Below are 16,271 nucleotides of genomic sequence, written 5' to 3' on the forward strand. Positions count from 1 at the left end.
AGCAGTGTCGGGCTGGAGGCCCAATGGCCGATGGCAGGGAAACCAGAAGCAGAACAAGAAGAGGCCTGATCCCACCCCCACAGCCACAGACTCCCAGATCTTTCTCGAGAAACATTTTCCCTAAGGGGACTTGCCTTTCTTTTCTCTCTGCTTCCCCATCCAACCGCTGCTGGGTCCCCTCAACTGGAGGACCTAGGAGAAATGTTCCTCCTAATGTTGAAATCCCAACTCCCAAGGTGATGAAATTAGGAGCTGGGGCCTTTGGGAGGTGATTAGGTCATGAGGGCAGAGCCCTTATGAATGGGATTAGTGCCCTTGTAAAAAGAGACCCCAGAGAGCTCCCTAGCCCCTTGCGTCAAGTGAGGACACAGCAAGAAGATGATCTTCTAGGAACTAAGAAATGGGTTCTCACCAGACACTGAATCTGCCAGCGCCTTGATCTTGGACTTCCAGGCTCCAGAACTGTGAGAAATAAATGTCTGTTGTTTATGTCACCCAGTCTGTGGTATTTTGTTATAGCAGCCTGAAAGGACTAAGACAGTTCTCCAGCTGTCCTTGTGATGAGGTCAAGAAATAATACAAACTTGTGATGGTTAATTAACCACCAAGTAAGGAGCCCAGCCTGCTATTAAAGTTAGGTTAACTGAAGAGCATGATTGTCCAATAAACCTTTGGGGGAAATGACAAGAGGAAAGTTCAGCACGTATGTTACTGACTAGTTTACATTTCTGGACACTCTCTATTCATCTTCCAGGATCCTCAGAAAACACTTCACCCAACATTTGTCAGAAGAGTTTACCAAGGAGGAAGGCGATGATGATTTCACTAACCAGGAAGAAAGGAAAGGAGAGGGGATTGGTATTAGGCCTTTAAAAGAAATCGGCTCCCACCTTTACCACCACAAAACAATAACAAAAGGATTACATCTTTAAAGACACCTTTGAAGCCTCTAGATATATTTTAATTGCCTCAAGGTTCTCACAAATCACACATAAGAAGCAGTATTTAAAAGAGAGGGAGTACATAAAGAAAAAACAAAGTTGCAAGTCAGAAATGCTAACTGGTTTCTTTTTTAGAGAACAATCTTTTTTAAATTAGAAAAAAATTTTAAATTGAAGTATAGTTTGACTTACAATTTTATATTAGTTTCAGGTGCATAAAAACTTTTAATTTTGAAATAATTAATAGATTCACAGGGAATTACATAACACTACAAAATGAAAATCAGGAAATGTAAAATCCACAGATTTTATTCAGATTTCATGAGTTTTACATGCACTCATTTTTGTGTGTGCATGTGTGTGTATGTGTGTGTATGGCTCTGTGCAAAGCTATCACATGTGTAGCTTTGTGTAACCACCACTGCGATCAAGACACTGAGCTCTACCATCTCCACAAGGCTCCCTCAGGTTATTCCTTTATTGCCACACCCATCCCTCTTACCTCTCCCATCCCAACCCCCTGGCAATACTAAGCCATTCTCCATCTCTAGAATTATGTTATTCCATTAAGGTCCATTAAGGTTCCACAAATGGAACCATGCAGTATGTATCCTTTTGAGATTGGCTTTTTTTTTTTCACTCAACATAATTCCCTGAAGATATGTCCATCTAGTTGTGGTATGTCCAATATGCCTTAGCTTAGGTGGCTGTAACAAAATACAACAGACTGGGTGGCTTAAACAATAGACATTTATTTCTCACAGTTCTGGAGGCTGGAAGTCCAAGATCAAGATATGGCAGATTCAGTTCTTGGTGAAGGCCCTTTTCCTGGCTTGCAGACAGCTGCCTTCTTGCTATGTCCTCACATGGCCTTTCGTCTGTGTGTAGGATGGCAGGGAAGGGAGGGAGAGAGAGGGACAGGGAGCGCAAGCACACTCTGGTGTCTCTTGCTCTTTTTATAAGGGCACCAATCCCATCATGAGGGTCCCACCCTCAAAACCTCATCTAAACCTAATGACCTCCCAAAGGCCCCACCTCCAAACATCATCTCACCGTGGGGTGGGGCGGGGGGTGGGGACTAGGGCTTCAACATATCAACTTTGCGGGGGGGGGGGGGGGGGGGACACAAACATTGAGTCCATAATTCAATAGTTTGTTGTTTTTATTGTTGAGTAGTATCCCATGGTATGGATGTACCATAGTTTAACCAGTCACCCATTGAAAGACATTTGGGTAGCTTTCAGTCTTTGACTATTACAAATAAAGCTGCTATGATGTTTGTGTAGAAGTTTCTGTGTGAAAACAAGTTTTCATTTCTCTGGGAAAAATGCCTGAGTGCAAGAGCTGGGTTGTACGGTAAGTCCATTTTTAGTTTTTTATTTTTTTAATTTTTTAAATTATTTTTTTAATTTTTGGCTACACCACACAGCATGTGGAACTTCCCTGACCAGGGATAGAACCCATGCCCCCTGCAGTGGAAGCGCAGAGTCTTAACCACTGGACCACCACGGAAGTCCCATTTTTAGTTTTAAAAGGACCTGCCCAACTGTTTTCCAGAGTGGCTGCATCATTTTACATTCCCACCAGCAACATAAGAGAGATTCCGTTTCTCTGCATCCTCTCCAGCATTTGGTGTTGTGATGATTTTTTAAATTTCAGCCATTCTGATACATAAGCTTTTTTGTAAATTTATTTATTTATTTTCGGCTGCGTTGGGTCTTCGTTGCTACGCGCGGGCTTTCTCTAGTTGAAGCAAGCGGGGGCTATTCTCTGTTGCGGTGCACGGGCTTCTCATTGCAGTGGCTTCTCTTATTGCGGAGCACGAGCTCTAGGCTCGCGGGCTTCAGTAGTTGTGGCTCGTGGGCTCCAGAGCACAGGCTCAGTAGCTGTGGTGCATAAGCTTAGTTGCTCCGCGGCACATGGGATCTTCCCAGTCCAGGGCTCGAACCTGTGTCTCCTGCATTGTCAGGCGGATTCCCAACCACTGCACCACCAGGGAAGCCCCCAGCCATTCTGATAGGTGTGTGGTACTATCTCATTGTGGTTTTAATGTGTATTTCTGTAATGGATAATGATGTTGGACAACTTTTCATGTGCTCATTTGCCATCTGTATACTCTCTTCAGTGAAATATCTGTTCATGTCTTTTGTCTACTTTCTGATTGGATTATTTATTATCATTAAGTTTTGAGAGTTCTTTATATTGTAGATACAAGTACTTTGTCAGATGTATGATTTGTAAATATTTTCTCCCAGTTGTTAACTTGTCTCTTTTTCTTCTTACCAGGGTCTTTGGCAGAGCAAAGTTTGAAATTTTGATGTGGTTTCATTTTAAAGTTAAAAAAAATATATAGTGATCTCCTGGCGTGCCCTGAATTCCATGCCAAATAAGGGCATGTACATATTTCATCCATCTGTCTATCCAACCATCCATCCATCCAATGTTTTTATTGAGCACCTACTATGTTCCAGGTACTAGTGATCTGAAAAGGAATAAAGTACAGTTGCCCCTCAAGTGTTCACGGTCTAGTGGGGATGGGGACATGGAGCACATGCCTTCCATCGACATGTGGTAAGGGATGGAAAGCTGGCTGTGGGAGCCCAAGATAGAGCATGTGCTCTGGCCGGGGGAGGTGGGAAAGCTGATCCTTGCATGCCTCTTTCATACAGTTTCTGAGGGACTGTCACTTATGGACCAGTTGAAATCCTACTATTATTCTAGCTATATACAGGTCATAGTGTATTTTGTAAAAACATTTCCATGCATTTTTCTCGTGAAAATTACCACTGGTTCATTTTCTAGAATATTCTTTCTACATCCCCCAGTGACTAATACTCAAACTGAGATCCTATGAGATTAATGGAGAACTCACCCCTGGATGTGAACATTTTTCAAAAATAAAATGACACCTGTTAGTTCAACAGGTGGTCTTCACTGAGAAGTTCAGGCATCAAGGAAAGGTGTAGCTGGGTCTTGTTGCATAACAGTCCTTGGTCTTAATATAGCAACATTCATCCGAGAAGCTTAAAGGACTTGACTCACATGACAAGCTGCCTCATTTTGCACTGACTCTTCGAAGAAATGCAGTGGCCTATATTCCAAGTAAAGTATTATGTTCCCTACCCAGGTACCTAGAAGAGTATGTCCAGTGACACATTTGGGAGGAACCTAGTGATTCTTAAGTGAGAAGAGAGGATTGAACCAGTGGTTTAGGCCACAGTTTTCCCCCAAGAATTTTTTAAGTAGAAGGCCTGATCAAATTATCATTATAACAAATACTTGAGGCTCAAAACGTGAGAATGCTTTCTGCTCTTATGTCTAATCAATACTTCATTCTCTTAATTCTCCCTTGGGGAAGTTGCTCCCTTATATTCTCCCTTCTTATTCCTACCACAGTTTGGTATGGGGACACTTGACATCCAGCTGCCCAGCTTCAGCTTCTCTGCCCCAACCCATCCTTTACACTCTAGACTGAAAGTTTGTGTCCTCCCAAATTCATATGTTGAAGCCTAATCCCCAATGTGATGGCATTAAGAGGTGGGGCCTTTGGGGGGTGATTAGGTCCTGGGGGTGGAGCCCTCATGAATGGGATCAGTGCCCTTATAAAAGAAACCAGAGAGCTCCCTTGTCTCTTCCACCATGTGAAGGCATGGTGAGAAGGCCTCTTCTAAGAACCAGAAAGTGGACCCTTACCATACACCAAATCTGCTGGTGCCTTGATCTTGAACCTTCAGCTTCCAGCACCTACAAGAAGTAAATGTGTGTTGTTCATAAGCTACCCAGTCTGTGGCATTCTGTGATAGCAGTGCCAGCTAAGATAGCAACAACAATAGATTTACATCTCAAATGCAATACTTCCTCCTGTCACTCCCCTGCTTAGAAATCTTTAGTTGCTCTCCACCACTTACAAAATAAAGTCCAAATGCTTCATTCTCCACAATCAGCCTCAATCTACCCTTCTTTTTTTCTTCTTACCTTTTTTCTACTTACCTTTTAATCTCCCCCTATTTTTCTAAACACCCATTTAAACACCGTAGTCAACAGATGGCCAGCTCCATGACGTCAAGGACTGTAGTCTTGCTCATTCACCACTGTATTCCTGCTTTGTGGGTTTTGTTGAGTGAACGAACAAACCGTCCCCTCCAATTGTTTCTAAAACTCACTGTTTCCAAAAATTCCCTGGCCATTCCTACACCCCAGCCCACAAGTTTCCACATACTAGGTGTCTTCTCCCTCATCCCCACAGCTACCCGCACCAGAAACAGCCTTTCCCCTCCGCTCTGATAATCTGAATCTTATCCATGTCTCCAGGTTTGACTCAAGCTCCAACTTTGAAGGCTTCTGGAACTTCCTAGCCCACCATGGTATCTTCCTCCTTAGAAGAGCTATTGCACTTTTGGCACCACTCATTCATTCCTTCCACATTTAACAAGATGAACAGAATGCACACCCTGCAGTAGAGGAGCTCACAGTCTAGATGGTATTTACCACATACTGCCTCATGTTGGGTCAATGACTTTTTTTAAAATTAATTAATTTGTTTATTTATTTTTGGCTGCATTCGGTCTTTGTTGCTGCGTGCTGGCCTTCTCTAGTTGAGGTGAGTGGAGGCTACTCTTTGTTGCGGTGCGCGGGCTTCTCATTGTGGTGGCTTCTCTTGTAGCGGAGCATGGGCTCTAGGCGCGTGGGCTTCAGTAGTTGTGGCACGGGGTCTCAGTAGCTGTAGCTCGCGGGCTCTAGAGCGCAGGCTCAGTAGTTGTGGCACACGGGCTTAGTTGCTCCGCGGCATGTGGGATCTCCCCGGACCAGGGCTCGATCCCGTGTTCCCTGCATTGGCAGGTGGATTCTTAACTACTGCACCACCAGGGAAGTCCGGGTCAATGACTTTTTGTGCTTATGTGTTGTCTCCCCAGTTCTGTGATGGCAGAGGCCATGTTTTAAACTTATTTGTCTCCCCCTCACCCCCAGCTCTTATCAAGGTGTTCAACAAACATCTTTTGTAAGCGAGCAGGACCCTATGCGGCCTTCCTGGGGCAGGCCCCTCCCCCATATCCTTAGCTTTAGCTCCTTTCTGAAGGAGGTGGGGCCTTTGGGAGGTGATACCTAGATAATAATATCTGAGTTGTTTTACAGATGTGAAAACTCCCCACCAAATGGAATATGTTAACTACGTGATGACCATGAGCACATAGTCCCCCAAGGCCTACTGGAGCCTAAGAATTGATAATGTTAACCCCTGTGACACCTCCCTGTTACCTCACCATCAACCAATCAGAGAATCGTGCACAAGCAGATCACATACCCTGCGACCTCCCTCCCTCACCTGTCCTTTAAAAATACTTTCCTGAAACCCATCAGGGAGTTCAGGTTTTTTCAGCACTAGCTGGCCCAGACGACTTATATGGCTCTTTACAATAAACGCTGCACTTTCCTTCACCATAACCTGGTGCAGGGGAGCAGACCCAAGTTTGGTTTGGTAACAGAATGATTAAAATAATAAGTTGATTTAATATTTTCCCCTCTCCGTGGTTTTCTTCCTCCACCCAGATAAAATAATTTCCAATCACCTATACATGATACTTAGGAGATGGTTCTCATCATCCTTATTTTATCAATGAGGTAACTGAGACACAGAATGGTGAAGTAACTTGTTCCAGGCTGTAAGTGGGTCATGGTTGCTTCATTCAAAATAGAGGTTGAACAGTTTTGGAACCAAAGACAGCGCGATCTCCATGGTGCCAGTATTTAGATATCTCTCTTAGATGCTGAGTACAAATTGTGCCCCATTTCACACACATACAGACTTCATCAAAATTGCAAAGAGGAACATGTATATGTTCGGAGTCAGAGTTTGGTTTGTGCAGTATAATTAATATCCTTCTATTCAAGATCAAGTTGTATGAAAGGTAACATATGATAGATTCAAAAACATTCCAGAGAGGAAAGAGTGGGTGGCAGCTGGTGAGCTGCAACATTTTTCCTTTCACAGAACAATTCTTGTGGAAGACACAGCATTGCTGCCTTTTTCTATTTTCAGCACAAAGTAACACTTAACTAATCCAATCATTATTCAAGAGAAGGTGTATAACCACAAGCCTTCATTTAATCTGCGAGTTTTGCAAAACAACAAACTAACATACAGCAGAGGATGCAGATGGGTGGTCTGCTGGCACAAGTGAACTCACATAAAGGGTTTACAGATTTTTCAGTTTAATTTGGAATGCACAGAAAGGGATATTTATAACATCTATGAGGCAAGAAGAATCAAGAAAAACAAACCCTCATGTACCCATCAACCCAGCTTAACAAATGGAACAGTACCAATAGCCCTGAAACCTTCGAGGCACACACAGTACATGAAATAATCTGAATGAGCTGCCAAGAGTTAAAAATTGGGGCATTTCACACAAAAATCTGGATGGCCAGCCTCTCTTGAAAAACCTGGCACCATTGGGCCTGCATTCCCCTAGGGAAATAATTGGTTGGCCCTGCGTGGGGTTGCCCCTCCAGTTCACCACGTCCTACCCCGTGTCTGCTATCTGGCTGCCTTCCTTCATCCACAGGACCTGTGTGGCCCCGAGGCATCTGAGTTCATAACCCCTGGCACATGTGTTTCCTTTCTGGGTTGGTTTTCTCCCCTTTTGCACTGTTCAAGCCCTCCGTTTCCCCAGTTCTCCTGTCTCTGCTTTGGGGCACCTCTTTTCTGGGTGAAGCAGGACCTTTAAGAGGCACTGGGCTCTATGGAGATGTACAGATAAGAAAGTGTCTCTGTCTTGTCTTTTTGACAGGCAAATTAGAGAGGAATTCTGTGTGCTCCAGAGAGATCTCTGTAGAAGTAAGCCTCTATAGAGGCCCCCATTGCCTGCAGAAGTGACTTCTGTAACACACAGTCATATGTCCTCCATCCCTCTCCCAACTTTCTCATTTCTGCTTCCAAATAAAATAAACTACTTGCACCCCCCCCCCCAAAAAAAAGAAAGAAACTGTCTCTGCCCTCAGTGGACGTGTAACCACGGAGGTACTGACCTGTGTACGATTGCATATTACACAAGACAGGCAGCAATGGAAACAGAGAAAGGGTTGCAGGAGCACAGAACAGGGAGAAACTGTGTGTTAGTCAGGGTTTTCCAGAGAAACAGAACCAATAGGGTTCTGTGTGTGTGTGTGTGTGTGTGTGTGTGTGTGTGTGTGTGTGTGTGTGTGTGTGTATCTATACTTCTGTCTATCAAGAGATGGATTTTAGGGAATTGGCTCATGTGATGTAGGGGCTGCCAAGTCTGAAATCTACAGGGTGGGCTGAGAGGCTGGAGACCCAGGACGGAGCTGCTGTTGCAGCTCGAGTCCAAAGGCCTTCTTTTCTGCTAGCAGAATTCCCTCTTTCTTGGGGGACCTCTGTCTTTTTCTCTAAAGGCTTTCAACTGATTGGATGCGACCCACATACATTATGGAGGGTTACCTGCTTTATTCAAAGTCTACTGACCTAAAAGTTATTCTCATCTGAAAAATACCTTCACAGCAACATCTAGACTGGATTTGACCAAATATCTGTGTACCATGGCCTAGCCAAGTGGACACATCGCAGGCTGCATGGGTGTGGGCGGGTGTGCATGTGTGCATGTGAAGGTTCAGGTAGGAATCTGAGAGGTGGAAGCACGGGGGAAGAACATTTCGTGTGGAGGGAACGTTGTGAACAGAAGGAACAGAGGTGGAGAAAACTGAGTCTGAGTCTGTGCAGAGTACTGATCGGTGAAGGTGCTGGGGCGCGCGGCAGGGGGGCAAGGTGCGCAGGTGGGGTGGGGAATGGTGCGGAAAGGGAGAAAATGTAATTGGAGAGCTTGATGGGAGCTAGGTCGGGAATGACCTTGGATGCAAAGGGAGGTGTCAAAAGTTTCTGAGGAGGGAAGTGGCACATTAGGACTCTTTTAAGAAGAAAACTCTGGCAGACATGTAAAGGGTGGGGTAAAGGGGGAAAGAGGGAGGCAGGAAAGGCAGTGAGGAAGTTCCTGGGATAATCAAGAGCAGGCTTGAGGGACTTCCCTGGTGGCACAGTGGTTAAGAATCTGCCTGCCAATGCGGGGGACACGGGTTCGAGCCCTGGTCCAGGAAGATCCCACATGCCGTGGAGCAACTAAGCCCGTGAGCCACAACTGCTGAAGCCTGCGTGCCTGGAGCCCATGCACCACAACAAGAGAGACCACTGCAATGAGAGGCCCAAGCACCACAACGAAGAGTGGCCCCCGCTCGCCGCAACTAGAGAAAGCCCGCACCCAGCAACAAAGACCCAATGCAGCCAAAAATAAATAAATAAATTTATAAAAAAAAAACAAAAAAGAGCAGGCTTGAGCAATGCTCGAATTATCAGGGAGAATATACAGTTTTTTTTCTACGTAGGAAAAGACAGCTTATAAACATGTATATTGTTCTTAAAATGACACTCATGCAAAAAAAAAAAAAAAAAAGGTGCTCACTACTGATGTGGAGGTAAAAAAAGGCCTGAACTTGGCAGTGAGACAAGGAGACCAATTTGAGAGGCATAAGGTGGGAAGGAGGAAGGTACTGTTTATGGATAGCGGGGAGGAGAGAAAGAGACGCAGTCAAGAAATCAGAGGTGCTAAGTTTGGGTGTGAGAAATGATGACGCTATTATCCGAGATAAAGACCAGAGGAGGAAGTCATTTTGGGAGATGAGGAATCTTGTTTAGGACTGGCTGAGCTTGAGGGGTCTGAGACGCCTTGGTTAACAGCGTGGCCCTGGCTTCACTCGGTCCCACCACTCACTAGCCTCACTAGCCTTATGTGTGAACCACAGCAAGTCCTGGGGCCTCCCATCTGTATACTGGGGGGAACGGTACCTTCCTTCTAGGGCTGCTGTAAGGATTAGACGAGCTAATACGTCTGAAGTACTTAAAATAGTGCTTCTAAATAGACACAGGAAACAGTTGAAGATGCAGCTCTTCATCTTCCCAGAGAATGTCAAGAAGAGTTCCAAAGCACCTTCCCTTCTGGTCTCCACATCCCAGGAGGGGGCACCTGCCCTGTGTGCCTGGTGACACTCACAGACTGTCTGTAATTAAACTGTATTTCCAGGATGAATCTTCCCTGTCTTTTGCTTCATAACATTAGAATGGCCAATTTGAAGGAAGAATTCATAGAAGGTCTGGGGTTCTACCTAAGAACTCAATTCCATATTTCTTAATAGAGAACACTGGGTTGGACAGTAGGATTCCGGCTCTAATTACAATGTATGTTTTTTCTCATACCACCGAGCAATTCTCTGACACCAGCTGGGTGTCCTACAACTCAACTCAATTCTGACACTATCTACCTGGAGAATCAGGTCCCACAGCCCCACAAGACTGCCCCTCCTCCACTTCAGAAGCCAATCGCAAATCCAGGTGTCACCTCTGCTTCTGACCAACCAGCTATAGAATGGAGGTTTCAACCTCTCCACCCCCCAACGCTGGGTTCAATTAATTTGCTAGAGCAGCTCACAGAACTCAGAGAAACATTTTACTTAGTAGATTACCAATTTATTATAAAAGGATATAACTCAGGAACAGCCAGATGGGAGAGATGCATAGGGTAAGTTATGGGAAAAGGGCACGAGCTTCCACGCCAGCCTGGAAGCTCTTTGAACCCCATCTTTTTGGGTGTTTATGGAGGTTTCATTATGTAGGCATGATGGATTAAATCATTGGCCGTTGGTGACTGAACTCAATCCCAGCCTCTCTCCCCTCCCTAGAGGCGAGGGTGTGGGATTGAAAGTTCCCACCCTCTAATCACGTGGTTGGCTCCTCTGGCAACCAGCTCCCATCCTTAGCTGCCGTCCAAAAGCCACCTCATTAACATAACAAAAGACCTTTAATCACTCTCGTCACAGGAAATTCCTAGGGTTTTAGGAGCTCTGTGCCGGGAACAGGGTCAAAGACCAAATACTGTATATATTTATGATAAATCACAAGATTACAGTCAAAACTAGATGTCTTTGGAGAAATACAAATTAAAACATTGAAAAGATTTTAAAAACTTTAAAAATGATTAAACCTAGCAGCTCTCAAGGTCTATAAGACAATGACAGTAATAATCACTAAGAAGGAAGGTGTAGGAGAAAGAGTGAATTAATTTTTAGGAAGGTGTAGGGGAAAGAGTGAATTAATTTTAGGAAGCTCAGAGTACGTACAGTCGGCCCTCCATATCTGAGTTCTGTATCCCAGGATGGAAAACATTTGGGAAAAAAAATTCCATAAAGTTTCCCGAGGCAAAACTTGAATTTGCCCTGTGCCAGCAACTATTTACATAGCATTTACATTGTATTTACAACCATTTACATAGCCTTTATATTGTATTAGGTTTTATAAGTAATCTAGAGATGGTTTAAAGCACAGGCATACCTCTTTTTATTGTGCTTCCAAGATATTTCGTTTTTTACAAATTGAAGGTTTGTGGCAACCCCGCATCGAGCAAGTCTATGGGCGTCTTTTTTCCAACAGCATTTGCTCGCTTTGTGTCTCTGTGTCATATTTTGGTAATTCTCACAATATTTCTAACTTTTTCATTATTTGTTATGGTGATCTGTGATCTCTGATGTTACTATTGCAAAAAGATTATGACTCTCTGAAGGCTCAGATGATGGTTAACATTTTTTAGTAATAAAGTATTTTCAAATTAAGGTATGTCCATTGTTTTTTTAGACATAATGCTATTGCACACTTAATACACTACAGTGTAAGTATAGTGGAAACATAACTTCTTTTTTTTTTTGGCAGCACCGCGCGGCTTGTGGAATCTTAGTTCCCTGACCACCGACCAGGGATTGAACCCGGGCCCTCAGCAGTGAAAGCACAGAATCCTAACCACTGGACTGCCAGGGAATTCCCAACATAACTTTTATATGCACTGAGAAAGTAAAAAATTTGTGACTTGTGTTATTGCAATATTCGCTTTATCGCGGTGCCCTGGAAGCGAACCCGAAATACCTCCGAAGTCTGCCTGTATACGGGAGGATGTGTGTAGGTGATATGCAAATACTATGCCATTTTATATAAGGGACTTGAGCATCTGAGGATTTTGGTATTTGAGCATGGTCCTGGAACCAATTCCCCCTGGATACAGAGGGACAACTGTAATTCCAACACAAGGACTGCTACTCAGCCGTATCTGTGAGGTCATGGCCAAGTTCTACATCACCTGAGAGAGAAACTGCTAAAAATGCCCCTATTACCTAAGACACAGCATGGAATCTTGAAAGTATGTGACCCCCTTTGCTGTATTTCCAAGATTCTTTGTCTTCTCTCCCAAAGCAAGGCAGCCTCCTTGCCCCATTCCCTCCAGTTCAGAGCCTCTACCCAAGGCTTCCCTGTTATTTATTCCTTGTACTGCCCAGTCACTTTGCATGAACGAAGGCAGAAGGACACTGGATTTTTGTCTGAAAATATTTTTAGCAACGTTAGTGGTAGAGAAGATGCCCTCCAATATAATTTTGTTTTTCACCTTGCCATCTTTGTGAGAGGAAAGCAGACTCCAGGCCAGATCTGCTATTTGGGAGTATAATAATTGTCTAAAACAAACCTGGTTTTGTATGTACCAGCTCTTGTCCTTGGAGAATAAAAGTGTACAGCAATATCCTAGTGCCTAAGACTCCTCTTTTCTCTTTAGAACTTTTATCAGCCTTCATAGTAACATCTTCCTAATTACTGTAAATTACCTGGCATTGGAAGCTTAACCTGCTGTATCTGAAGTCACAAACAAACAAACACTCAAAAAGGCAATTACACTTTAAAACATAAAAGGAGACTCAGTAGGCAACTGCTTTTACCTCCACACCTATAATTATCGTTCTGATTACAGGGGAGTTCCGCCCTCCTTGAACTTTATCCCCTATCCACACTAAAGGGAAGTGTGGGTCAGTTGAACCCAGAAGACTCCCTGGACCTTGCAGAAAAATGACTGGCAATCATGAAGTTGATTAAAGGCTCTGAGGTTTCTGTCTCTTGGAATTCCTCTTATTACTGCTTTTCTTCAAGTTGCAGACTAGTATAATTATCTTTCTACAAGCTTTTAGGCTACTTGGACACATTATTTGCATCACGATAATGTGATTTCAGTCTATTTTAGTCGCAGAGAGTGGTGATGAAATTTACTTAAAGCCACGTGTGGAAGCAAAATAATGGATCTAGACCTGTTAACATGCCCCACATTACAACTTGCAGAGGCCGGGCATCTGCATTATTCACTCATCTTCAACATCTACTGGACCTCTGTGTGCCACACCTTGTACAGTCCTGGGGTGGGACAAGTTCCCTTCCCTCCGTGGGCTCACACAGAACTGCAGTATAACACAGTGGGTGTTACAGGGGAGACTTGAACAGCGAGTGCTCTGGGAGCCCAGTGCCAGAGCAACCCACTCTGCTGGGGAAGTTGAAACGATGGGGAGATAGACGTGCAAGTATATCCACCATGTACTAAAGTCTCACTCCTTTCATGCATGAGCCCTTGAATCCCAACCATGCAGAAAATATTTTTACTCTAACTTTATAGACGAGGAACCTGAGGCCCTAAGATGTCAAATAAGTTGCCCCCAGTCACACAGCTTGTAAGCAGTAGAGCAGTGATTTGAACTGCTAGTTCAAGGATCTACAGTTCCTAGGTTCTGGTAAGCTCTTGATGGAGGGGTGGGGTGAAGGTGGGAATGGGGGTGGTGCAAATAGCATATTTGCTTCAACATGGGTGCTCAGCTTAACAATGCCTGGGAATGTAAGAAAAGGAGCATGTGAAAAGAGTTTCCCTGGTTTCAGCTTTTCTTCTTTTTAGGTCCCTTCAAATAAAATTTGCAAAGGCGAGCCTTGTGGAAAAGATATACAAATGACTGCTTAGTGGCATGTAACGTCATTCGGAGCTCTGTGAAAGTTGGCTCATTTAGCTACTTCAAGTGCGCCCAATCTTTTTCAGAATGAATGTGTTTGAAGACAAAGCTTTACGTTACCCTGCTTCCTTTCCAAATTGATATTCCAATTATAACAAAATAACAAAACACCCCGGTGGTTTGAACTGAGTAAGCCTATGAGCAGGGGGTAACTGAAAATAGGAAACGGCTATGTATTTTAATTTTTTTAGGTACTCCCATGGCAGTACCCTGTAAACCGGCTCTACTCAAAAGCAAAATAAAGCCCAGAATCTGGGTACTCGGTACATCCCATCGTTGCTATATGCGGTTTGAACTGTCGGAACTCACAGCTTTAGAATGTTTACCCTGGTCTATATGAAAGGGAAGCAAAACCAAGCAAAAACACACCTCACCCGTGCTCTATAAGAATCCATGAATCTTAGGGCTGAAACGGATCTTAATGATCATTAAGCTTAATAGTTCTCAAGGGGGCACTGTGGAAATGTTTTTTTCGTTGTTGCCATGGCTGGCAAGGGCTACGGGAAGTTAGTGAGCGGAGACCAGGCATACTAGATATTCTACAATCCTGGACAGTACCATACAGCGAAGAATTGACCCGCCAGATACTCACATTAAGTGAAAAACTAGTTCATCATGATATAAGCCTAGAACTAACACTATTTTACATATAAACAAAAGTATTTTTACCCAGTTTCGATATAAATACACTGAATTCTCTAGGAATGTAACTACTGTATCAACTGAGGGAAGACTATTGTGTTTTGTTTCAAACATTACCAAGAATTCGCCATTTTGGAAAATAAGGTCACCAATGGAGACGTTGCTTACGGTACTTGAGTTGTGAAAACACTTTTTCAGTTTGCATTTGTGACTGCACTGGGGAGATATCATCATTTAGTGTCCTTGTGTGGGAGCATTCACATAAAATACATCGCTTTATTATAATTGCTTTTATTCTCCAGTTAGGTCCTGTTTTTTTAAAGTGTGTGTTGTTAAGTTTAGGTTATATTATCTATGATTTGTTATTTCAGTATGGTTAAAGGGTGCATTACAAAATACTCGTTATAAAAAGGAGTTGGGTCTTTCACAGGGTCATGTAGTCCAGCTCCTTTTATAGATGAGGAAATTGAGACCCAAAGCAGTTAAGCAACTTGCCCAGGACACAAATGTTATATTATCTCCCTATCTCGTTAGAATTTCAGTTTCAATTTTAAAAATTGGAAAGAGAGAAAAGTTAAGTGGTAGATCACGTAATGAGAACTAGCTATCTGAACTCTGGCAGCAGAATGATCCTTTGGGGGATGGTGGAAAACTCTGTATATTATTTCTGTCAGGCTGAGGGTCAGAGGAGAGGGGGGAAAACGTTTTTAAGAACCACGTTTGTGAGGCCGCTCGCTTAAAGCCACGGATCCACTAGTCAACACATCTTATATTTAAGGTTCTGTAGCACCGAGGCTGGGACTAGGGGTCACTTCCTTAGGAGGGGATCAGAAGAAGGGGTTCCTCCGATGGCAAAAACCCATTTCCTCCCATTCCCCATCCTCCGCGGTGGCCCGAGGGTCACCCCGAACCCAGGCCGATAAGGCTGTAGACTTCCTTAGTCACGCCCAGATTGCGCCCAGCCACAAACACCCCCGACTCCCTAGGAGAGCCGTTCTCCATCCCCAGGGTCCTCTGGCTTTGAGGCAGGCAGCACCACGCCGGTGGCCATCGGCCCTCAGCCGCTGGACACCCCGCAGGAGGAAACTAGGGGCCTAATTCAGCGGTCGTGCTGGCGGAGGGCTGGGGTCTCAGGAGGGTGCGCTACCACCCACTCTAGTTCAGCGCGTGACTGTCTCATTGTTTCCTCACCGCGGGGGGCGGGGACGCGCGCGACAGAGCGCTCTCGTTTGGGGGGGCGCGGGGTCGGCGGACTGTAGGGAACCTGAAGGGCTCTGGCTTTCCTAGGCGGTGCCCCCGCTGCCTAGGCAACCGCGCGGTAAAGCGTCTCACCACCTGCGCGCGCCGCCGGCTCCCCTCCACTCCTCTCCCCCGTCCCCTGGTCACCATCCCGCCCTCTTCCCTCCTCCTTCCTCTTTTTTCCCCTCCTCCTCTCCCCCCTCTTCCCGCCTCCTCCCTCCCTCTTTCCCCTCTCCTCCCCCGATTCCGAGCACTCTATTTAAAACCAGTTTCCTGCTCCACAAAATGGCCTCCGCGTTCGACACCTGCAGTCACGTGACCCGCCGCCCCCTGGGCTTTGGGCCTCTCTTGGCCTAACTCCGATTTCGGGGAGTCTGCCCGCGAAAACGCTAGGGCCAATTAGTTTGGAGAAATCTCACAACATCTCCAAGTCCGGGGGACTGAGAGAGAAAGGAGAGAGCGCTCCCAAGAAACAATGGAACTGCGAAAACCGTGGACGTTACGGAAAGAAAGGGGGAAAAGGCCCGT

This window comes from Eschrichtius robustus, chromosome X (genome assembly GCF_028021215.1).
Source record: "Eschrichtius robustus isolate mEscRob2 chromosome X, mEscRob2.pri, whole genome shotgun sequence".
Lineage (NCBI taxonomy): Eukaryota > Metazoa > Chordata > Mammalia > Artiodactyla > Eschrichtiidae > Eschrichtius > Eschrichtius robustus.